This window comes from Equus asinus, chromosome 10 (genome assembly GCF_041296235.1).
Source record: "Equus asinus isolate D_3611 breed Donkey chromosome 10, EquAss-T2T_v2, whole genome shotgun sequence".
Classification (NCBI taxonomy): domain Eukaryota; kingdom Metazoa; phylum Chordata; class Mammalia; order Perissodactyla; family Equidae; genus Equus; species Equus asinus.
The window spans coordinates 44,860,090-44,870,456 of record NC_091799.1 but is presented as its reverse complement, the minus strand read 5'-3'; the positions used below and the strand labels follow the sequence as shown (position 1 = coordinate 44,870,456).

General features: G+C 48.4%; 1 protein-coding gene across 1 annotated transcript in view; it reads left to right on the top strand.

Moving 5' to 3' along the window:
• Window positions 1-1,480: 1,480 nt before the first annotated feature.
• TDRD7 (tudor domain containing 7) overlaps window positions 1,481-10,367 on the top strand; it is a 90,604-nt gene continuing 81,717 nt past the window's right edge. The window contains exon 1 of the mRNA XM_044779171.2: window positions 1,481-1,631. The gene's annotated coding sequence lies outside the window, so the exon portion shown is untranslated. The remainder of the gene's footprint in view (window positions 1,632-10,367) is intronic.

Genomic DNA, 10,367 nt, shown 5'->3' with positions numbered 1-10,367 from the left:
CCTTTCCTGGAATCAACAGCCCTCAAGCACAGGCGTGTGCCTTAACATAGCAGGCACTCCATGAAAGTGTGTTATTTAATGGCAGGGGTTCAATATATACTGTTTGATTCACCCCCCCCCCCCAAGAACATTCATGTTGCTTCCATTTTTGGCTGTGACAAAGAAAGCTGCTGTGAATATTCCTGTCCAGGTCTTCGTGTGGACACGTGCTTGCACTTCTCTGGGGAGACCATGGGAATGGAATCGCTGGGTCCTATGGTAGGTTTAGCACATCCATACCACGGAATACTGCTCAGCAATAAAAAGCCATGGACCACCAGTACACACGACATGGACGAATCCAACAGACACCTTGAGTGAAAGACGGCACATACTGCATGACGCCATTTACATAAAATTCACGAAAAAGCAAACTAATTTACAACGACAGAAAGCAGATCAGCGGGTGAGGGAGCAAGGGACCGGGAGGCACAAGAGGGAGGGTTACAGATGGGTACGAGGAAGCTCCCTGGGGCGGTGGAGATGTTAATTTTTATAGCACTGATAGTTTCACAGCTCTACTCACATGTCATAACTTAAATTGTACATTTTAAATGTGCAGTTTATAGTATGTCGATTATACCTTAATAAAGCTGTAAAAAAAAGCTGGTTGAACAAACAGCAGGCCCTCAGTCAATGCACACGGGATGGATGCAGAGAAGGGTTCAGTGTTGGCTTAAGGAATACAAAGCAGACGCTCAACAAATATTGGTAGAATTAATGTGCAGAATAAATTACTGAATAAATATTAGGTGTTCAACAATTTTATAATGAGTGACTTACAAGTATTTATGGCACGCTCATCACCTGCCAGGCACTGTCCTAGGCTCTGGGAACAGATTAGGGACTAGAACAAAGATCCGTGCGCTCATGGAGCTGGACTTCGGGGAGGACGGCAGTCAATGAGGTGAGTGAGAGGCACGCACGTGGCGCGCTGCACGGGCGCTAAGGAGGGTGCAGCTGAGACGGAGACGGGAACGCCAGGGGAGGGGGCTGACGCGTCTGAGCGGGGCCACCACCTTGAAAGGATGACGCTTGAGAAAAGACCTAAAGTAAATGAGCGGACCAGGAGGCAGACGTCCAGGAGAACAAAAAGTGACTGTTCCAGAACTGCAGAAGGAGCGGGAGCGGAACGAAGCGTCCGCGGGCGGGAGAAGCCACCAGCCCGAGGGCGTCAGCGCGACCCCAGGCCCGCCCGCCCTCGCGGCGCCCACGGGGAGGCATCCTGCGCGCCCCGCTGCGTCTTCCGCCGTCGGCCCGTGCGTGGGCACGCGCAGAAACCGCTAGGCGGCGTCGGTTTCCCTTCCCACGCGCGGACGGCGGCGAGGGCCGCCGCGGCCGGGGACCCGCGCGTGCGCAGAGCCGAGGCCGGCTGCCCGCAGGGCGGGGCGGAGCGGGGCGGGGCGGAGCGGGGCGGGGCGGGGCGCGCGGGGCGGGGCGGGGCCTGAGGTGATTCCCGAGCCGCGGCGGCGGCGGTCGGGCAGTGCCGGGAAACCGAAAGTGGGCGGCGGCCGCGGTGGCGGCCCTGGCGGGGACGGCGGTAGGAGCTGGGCCCGGAGGCGCGGGGACGGGCCGGGGGCCCCCGGAGCGAGGTGAGCGCAGGGGCCCCGCCGCGGGCGCGACAGGTGCGGCCGGCGTGGGACTAGGCTCGGCGAGCAGGCCGGCGGGACTCGAGCGGCCGGGGCCTCTGCCCTGCGGCCGCGGCCGGGCTCCCGGCCGGCTCGGGGCCTGGGTTCCAGAGGTCTGTGCTTTCGCCGCTGCGGGGCCATCCGCCGGGCGTCCCCGGAGCCAGACAGACGCGCGGCCGCCGGGAGCTCCGCGAGGGCCGTGCGGCGGCGGCGCTGACCGGGAAGTGGTTCCGGGACCGGCGCGCCGCCCCGCCCGAGCCCGGCTCCTGGAGCTCGCGCGCTGCTTGATGCGCTCTTTGCGGTCCGTGCGGCGCGGCCTCTCGTTACGGGCGGCCCGCAGGCGCTCGAGTCCTCGGGCGCAGGTCCAGCCCTTCCTCCCAGACCGCTGGGCGGCCGGAGAGCGCCAGGCCGGGGCGAAACGTGAATCCGCGAGTGAACCGTCTCTTGGCTTTCGCCGGGATCCCCCCGACAGGTCAGGGTCTCAGCCGCAACCTGATGGGAGGGGCTTGAAGCCCGCCCCGCGTTTCTGCTCCGACCCACTTGAGGGGTGTCAACATTTCCTTTAGTAACGGAGGACCCCACTCCCAAGTAGTTTCAGAGCGCAGGAGAGGGAAGCGCCTGTGTTGGAAAAAGTCCTGCCCCAAAAGGATTCTGATAACAGCCCTGCAAAACAAAACAACAAACCGCTGACCTGGGCCTCTCTCACCCCTCCATGTGCGGGTGTGAAAATTGCAGAAAGGTGTTCTGCTTAGTATGCAACAACTTAGTGACAGAAGTGAAACTTCGACCCAAGTCCCCAGCTCATCGTGGGCCGCCTCCACCTGTAGTGTTGCCTTCTGCAAATGGTGTGGGCTTTGCAGACCTGAGTTGGAATCTGAGCTTCTCCTCTTACTAATAGCGTGATCTTGAACGAATTACGTAGTACTTTCTTTGAGTCTGGTTTTCTCTGTATCAAATGGAAATATTTCACTTACTCTGCAAGGCTTTTGTGAAATAACTGCTCTAAATCCTTTGGCTTATAATAAGAGTCAGGAAATGTTAACTCTCTTCCTTCCACCGAACTTCCCATATTTCACATAATTGGATTTCAGTTTCTTGGAGGGATACATCTTTAAGTTCTCTATATAATATGAATTGGCTCATGGTGGAAATTGTCACAGTGCCAGCCAACTGACCTTCATTGAGCATCAGCTGCATGCAAAGTACTGTGCTGGGTGCAGGGACTTGCTCCTGGGGCCAGCTGGTTTGGAACCCACATCTCCTTGCCCGAGTCCAGGGCCCTTTGCCGTCGCACAGCCTCCCTCTTTGCGGGTGAAACAGTGAGACTGTGAGGCAGCAGCGGGCGGAACCTTATGATTTCCGTCCCTGTAGATTGGAAATGAAATGTAATCCCTGCTAATGCCCTTTTGAGTATTGGCCAAGTGAACTGTTGTATTTTGTACTAAGAGATTTAAACTCCTTAAAGGACCTCTCTTTACGTTGTCTGTGCAGTGTAATCTAGTTGGAGACTTAATATGAATGTAAAGGAAAAATACTTGATAATCCGAGTCTAAGTGCCTCCTCTGTTGGATCGAGTGCTGTCTCCAGGAGCTGGGAGGACACAGAGTGAGTGCTGTGCATCTGGGCACTTCCAGCGTCAGCAGACAAACACAGGAAGGACAGAAGTTGCTTGCTCCTTTGAGTGAAATCTAATTTCATATTTATGTGAATTGATTTTACTTTCTCCAAGCAAAACCTACTTTCTCCTCCTCCTGTTCCCACAATTGTGCTGTTGAAAGCTGCTTTCTTTTCATTATTTCTCCATTGGGCCAAATGGTTGTTTTTTTTGTTAATTTGGTTTTTCAAACAAACTATTTAAAAGTAATTTATGTTGCTGTTTTTAGCTGAAGGTGTACGTATGTGCCAGTTAGAGCTTCTGATCAGCACAAGATACCCAGTGTGACCCCAAAGCAAACTCAGTATTTTAGCTGTGCAGCTTTGTCCGGAGGAAGCAGACTCATGGTTTCCATTAGATCTTTGGACCCCATTTCAGAACTTGATGGACTCCAAGGAAAGTTGAGAAACACACCTCTTGTCCACCCTCCTTATCTTCCATGTGAAAAAAGAAACTGAAGTGACTTGCTCAAAAGGTCATAGGTAATTAGTAGCAGAACTAGAATTAAGACCTGGACTCCTAAGCCACTCTTATCATCTCAGAGTCTTTTCTCTAGTATGTGGATTTACGGAAAGCCCTTACTTATACATTCACAGTACATAGTTAGTAATGCACACATAATTTGGAGTTTGAAATTAAGTAAAAAGAAAATTGCTCCCTAAAGAAAGCCTAAGGAAGTATATTACCACCTGAGGGCATTGATTATGGTCTTTCCTTTTACAAATAATTGGTGAAGGAGTAATTCAGGTGGTAACAAGTAGACTTTAATTGGAAAGAAAAGATAGCATGTTAAAGTGTTGCAGGATGAGAAATGGACTGGAAGGGTCTTGACAAAAACCTTCCTTCTCTTAGGCTCAGTTTATTGATTTGTAAGATGGAGGGTTTGAGATAGGCTAGCTGATGTCTAAAATCTTTTCAGCGCAGACATTCTGCACTTTAGGGGCCTGACTTGTTGCTAAAATAGTGTCCTCAAGGAGATGGGCCGCCAGTTACCAGAAGTATATGCCTGATGAGACACTAAAAATTGACTAGCTGACTGAAGAAAGGAAGAGAATACTTGGTGATTTCAATTTACCCTAATAATTCTTCAGATTTATTTTGGGGTTTAGTGCCACTCTACAATTCATATTTCTTTCTTTTTTTGAGACACTTTTTTTTAATTTTATGGAGGTCACATTGGTTTATAAAATTGTGTAAATTTCATCATTATATTTCAGCTTCTGTATAGACTGCGTTGTGCTGCATCGTGTTCATCACCCAAAGTCTAGTTTCCATCCATCAGCATACGCATGTGCCCCTTTACCCCTTTCGCCCTCCCTCCACCCCCAACCCCTCTGGTAACCACCAACCTTCTCTTTTATCTGTGTGTTTGTTTATCTTCCACTTATGAGTGAAATCATACGGTGTTTGTCTTTCTCTGTCTGGCTTATTTTTGCTTAGCATAATACTGACAAGGCCCACCCATGTTGTCACATATGAGATAATTTCATCTTTTTTTATGTCTGAGCAGTATTCCATTGTATCTATATACACCACATTTTTATCCATTCATCCATACAGCTCAGGTTTCTGACATGAAAAATACACTGAGGAAGAGGAGCCAAATAGTACAGTTGGAAATAGTTGAGAGAAGAGAAAGCGTAGATGAGAGCCAGACCAGCTCGGCTACAGGTCTTCGGGCACCAGTAGTGGGGAGACTCAAGCTATAGGAAGCAGATAGCCTGCATGTGACTGAGCCGGAGGGGAGCAGTCAGTGGTAAAGGCAGGTGTCTAGGGTGCACCAGAGGAGGTTCTTTGGAGTAAGACTTTCTCAGGGCCACTTTCAGGCGGTAAGGAGAAAAGCCGTGAATTTCCAAAATACTGCAGTTTTGAAGGTGAGAGTGATTTTAAGCTATTTAAATTCTTTGTCTTACTTTCCTAAAGGTTGTCCTTACTTCCCCCTCCTCCTTGCCCCATTTCTTGTACGTTGCTGGCACTTTGGAGCACTCCTGATTAACTGCGTAGCAAAGAGAAAAGGGACAGAATGAGAGGATAAAGAGAGATGTCAATTGCCACCACTGAATTTTTGCAACAGTTGGCAGTTCTTTTGGATTTGGATGCCACACCCTTAAATCGAACTGTGCCAGATCCCTGTTTCACGCCACTTTAAAGGCTAGTCGATCAGCCTGCCCCAGGGTTGCTGTCCGTGTTCCCTGAGTCACACTCACTTTCAGAAGCCAGTGCTCTACTTCTGGAGCAGCTGTCTGAAAGGAAGCCCTAAGTTTGGGAGCCAGAAGACTGGGCTTCTTGTGGTTCTCGCCATAAAAATACGTGAGGCCTGGGATGTTTACCCTGGGCTTCAATTTCTCATTTTAAAGTGAAGAGTTGGGAGGAGTTGGTCTGAAGGTGCCCACTAGTATTCGGTGCTTGTCTCAGCGCCCCACTCTGAGGTGGGGCCCACCATCCTGTGCTGCTTTCTTAAGCCAGGCAGGGGCCGGGGACATGGCAGGCTTGCAGTCCAGCAGGGACTCTGCTGCAAGACCCTTTGCCAAAGCAGCGAGTGACTTTTTGCCTGCTAGTTAGGTGAGGGATCTTGGAGGAGATCCAGTAGCTTTCTTACCAAGCTTGCCATTTGGTAAGTATGTTAAGGAGGCAAGTAAGAAAATCTGGGAAAGTTCTGATATTTCAAATTTAATGCTGTACTAAAAATTTCTCCAATATTCCAATGCTTATATCATTGTACTCTTCCCCACTTAATGCATATATTCCTAAGTAGTTTCCCTTCCATGCCATGCTTCTAGGAAAATGGTTATTAACTAATTACTGAATGCCAAGTATTGTGGTAAACACATATAACTCTACTTTTAACACTTGTCATTCGGAAAGAGAGGCAAGGAAAGGAGGAGGAGAAAGAGTGAGAGGGGAGGAGGTGAAATTCAGGTGCCATTTGCTGTGATCCGTGGTGGCCAGTTTCTTCCTCCGGGACTAAGGTCTTTGCTGGCTGACCTTGGTCAGTTTTCAAAATCAAAACTACTCTGATTAAATAATTCCCCAGACCCACCTCCGTGTTACTCTGCTGTTTAGGATTCTTATTCAGCTCAACAGCCCCCATATTGTCTAGGAAACACTTCAGAATTTTAACCTGAGAACCTGTGGTCTAAAACAGAGATGGCCAACCTCCTGTCTCCCAACCTAACCTAACTTATATAAGGTCAGCAGCGCCTGCATAAAATTCTCAAACTACGAGTAGTTTGAGTTCTGTTAAACTCTAAATATATTTATCATAACACTTTTAGAGAGTAGAAATAAGAGGGAAGAGAGTTGGAAGATCAAAATGGTAACTTAAGAAATATGGGGAGCCATTTTTGAGAAACTTCCAAACTTAGTTTTTTGGGGGGAGAATGCCTACAGGTTCGCCATTGAGACACTCATAGTTGAAATTCCCATGATAAACTTCCTTTCGTGCTTCTAATGGATGACATCGAAGATACTAAACTTGATTTCTGTAGTTAGAGGAAAGTATTCTTATATACTTTCTACAAAAGTTCTTGAGTGTAATTGCCATCTTCAGAAAATCTCAAAAAATGCCATAACCAAGGAATCAAAATTTAGAGCATTTTAAAGCAACATAGTAGATTAGAAAACAGTGATGATTTTTGAAGCTTTAGCTGTAACTTTCTTTTTGTTCCGTGCCTAAAGCGATATTGCTAACATGGAAAGTGCACAGCAGACTGGAAGGAATGGACAAGTCTGAGCATAAGACATGTTTCTGAACAAGGTGTACAATCACATTTGCCCTTCCAGGTCTTACTGCGTTGAACTGCTTCTCAGCAGCTTTGAGAGGCCCAGTCTTACAGTCCCTCCAAAAAGTTGTTCGCAAGTAGGGAATTACAGTATTCCGTGAGATAGCAGCCTTTCAAAAGGCGGGAGGGGAAGGGGGAAGCCTTAATTCAGATTGCAGCTGTGCGCTCAAGCATTGCTTCCCGGTCCTCTCAAGTATAGTATTTAGCTTTTTAAAAACTTTGTGAAACGTCGCACACCAGCAGTTGCGTTTCTGTTGTCCGTTGGTTGGTGGCGTCTCACCACCGGAAGCTGTTGGGAATTCAGCGTCGCTTTGTGTCTGTGAAGCCCAGCAGTGTCTGTGCACCGAGACTCTTCCAGCGCTCAGGCGGTGCCTGCTGCTCCTTGGGATGCATGGCCTTCCTGCAGGAAAGCCGTGGCCCTGACCTGGGCCTGCTCACTGAGAACGCTGGCTTGGAGTGGAAAGGCCCAGAAGGTATCCACTTGATGGCTCTCGACCACAGCTTGGTGGTACAGTTGGCTGTCGCGGTCAGTTTATAACAACAACTAAAATTTGCAAATAATTTTTTAATAAATTAAAGATTATTCCTTTAATAGCTCACATGCCTTGTGCTATATTTTAGTGAGTAGGAGAGAAAAGGAGTGGTGTTAACTAGCTGGAGAATTTCTCATTCACCCCTTCAGTATTTACTGAGCTCTTGTATGGACATAGGCACTCAGCAGTGAGCAAAACCTTACAAATCCCTGCTCTCGTGCAGCTTACATTCCAGGCGAGGAGACAGACGGGAAAACTAAAGAAAAGAATATTGGGTGGTGACAAGTGCTCAGGAGTAAATGAGGCAGAGAGGGGGTACAGCGAGTACTGGGCGGCTGGCATACCAGTTCTGATTTTGAGTGGGGTGGCCAGGGAAGGGCCTGCTGAGAAGTTGACATCTGAGCAAGTACCTGAAGGAGGTGAGGCAGGGAGCCGCGTGGACCCCAGGCAGGGACTTCCCAGACAGAGGGAAGGGCAAGTGCAAAAGCCTGCTGCGAGGCTGCCCAGGCCCGTTCATGGAAAAGCAGGGCGGCCTGCCTGGTGGAGTGGAACGAGAGAAAGGAAGGGAAGGAGGAATTGAGGTCAAAGAAGTGGGGGGGCTGCGGGTCGTGTAGGGCACTTTTGACTCCTGTGAAGACTCTGGCCTTTTGTCTGAGTGAGACAGGGAGCCCTTAGAGGGTTTTGAGCAGAGGAATGACGTGATAGGATTTATGATATAAAAGGATATTACAACAACTAGAGAGGCACTCACAACTAAAATACACAACTATGTACTGGGGGGCTTTTGGAAGAAAAAGAAGAAAAGATATTATATTATGGATATAGAAATAAAAAAGAATATTATATTATTATAATATAAAGGGGTCACTCCAGCTGTTACGGGGAGAATAGCCTCTAGGAGGGGAAGTGGAAGAGAGAGCAGCTAGGAGGCAGTTGCCCCATCCAGGGAAAAGATGTTGGTGGCGTGGACGGAGGCGATCACCATGGAGGGGGTGAGGAGTGCAGGCCTCGTGGGCGTCAGCCTGTGCATCTTCAGGTATCACTTGGTGCTGGTGGTAGGGAGTCGTGGACCACTCATATCCAACTCCTTCACCTTACAGATAAGGAGATCGAGGCTCAGGAGAAAGGATTTGTCCCAGGAAAATAAGTGTTCTTTGCGCAGTGATGTTGAGCTTGGGGACATGAGCAAGAGGAACCACAGGCATCACCATGTCTCTCCCTCCAAATCAAGTCAAAATCAGCATATCAACTACTAGTTGTCAGCAGCTTTACTATTGACAGAAATGTTCGCCGCCTTTGGGTTTTAGCTATGATGATATGTGCATGAAAGAAAAAGTGAAAGTAGGAGGTGTGAGTGGGGCATGAGCCTTTCTCAGGTCTGGTTGGGAAGTCTAAATTAGGAAAAACCATCTAATTACCAAGAAAGGAAGACAGGCAAACATGAGGTTAGATAGGGTGGGAAAAGTGAAAACTAAGGATGAGCACTTCCGTGCCACAGTGACTAGCACTGGTGTTGTATTCATTGAACTTTACTGTCAGTTGCACACTGTAAATACGTACCTTGTATCTGCATGAAACATCTGAGAGTCTTGCGGCAGAAGGGTAGGATAATTAGGATAGAGGCCGTAAGACATCCACTGGATCTTGGCAGAGTCTAGGAGGTCCCAAAAGAAGACGATGCATTTAAAGAGGGTGGGCTTAAGGAAGCAAGCATTGGGCAGAGCTTTCCAGCTTTTACTATACTCTGTGGCAACTAGGTTTTGTATGTGGTTGTGTGAGCCCCCACGCCCCCAAAGAAATTGTTGTGTTCTGTTTGGAAGATCCCTGCTGGCAGCTGTTCAGGGCAGAACTTCGCAAGATAGAGGGGGACAGTTCAGAGAAAGTGGCCTGGAATTGTGAGGGTGGAAGGAGTAGAAGGCTTTCGTATAGGGCGGCCTGTAGAACGCCTCTGATTAGCTTCTAAGATCAGCTTAGACCTGTCCTTTCAAACCAGCATTATATTGGGGTTCTGTTAGGTGTTAGTCGTAGAATTTCCATTGGTGAGTAGATGCATTGATCAGAGATTCCCCCCATCAATTAGTGATTCGTGTTCACCCCATAATGTAGCTGGGGAAAGTAGACCACAGTGGAGGGGTAGTAATGGAACAGATGCTCTTTCCAAAAAGAAGGGAAGAAGGAGGCCTTAGAAACTCCCTTCTCAAGGTGAAGTGTGAGTCCTTCAGACTGAAACTCTGGCAGGGGAATTGAAAGTGGTTCTGCTTGGGAGGAGCCGGATATCCTAAGCAGTCTATCTGACCTGGGTGCCTGCTCTCACCCAAGTGGGTTGTTCCTACAGTGTCCTGACCACCTGACATCATATCTTCTCATAATGTGTACATAATTCATAGCCAAGGCTCACCCAGATGTGCAGATAATCTACAAAGAGGCAAAGTCCAGTTTGTCTCAGAACTCTGGATTAGTAGTGGGAGGGACTGGGTTTTGAGGGAAAGAAGCTGGGAAAGGTGGAGGTCAAAGAGAGAAAGTTGGGGAGTCCTGGCACTGGGAGTTTAGTAAGTGATCCTTTAGCTTCTCCTCTTGCAAATTAAACTTGGCCAGCCTCCATTATGGTTTTTCCTACATGAGGAAATAACTACAGTAAAAGTTCAGTGATCTTTGACCTTTCAGTCATGTACGTCTCTTGTAATCAGGAATTTACTACTTAAGAGCCAGAACTCATATGTCAGATTTAACA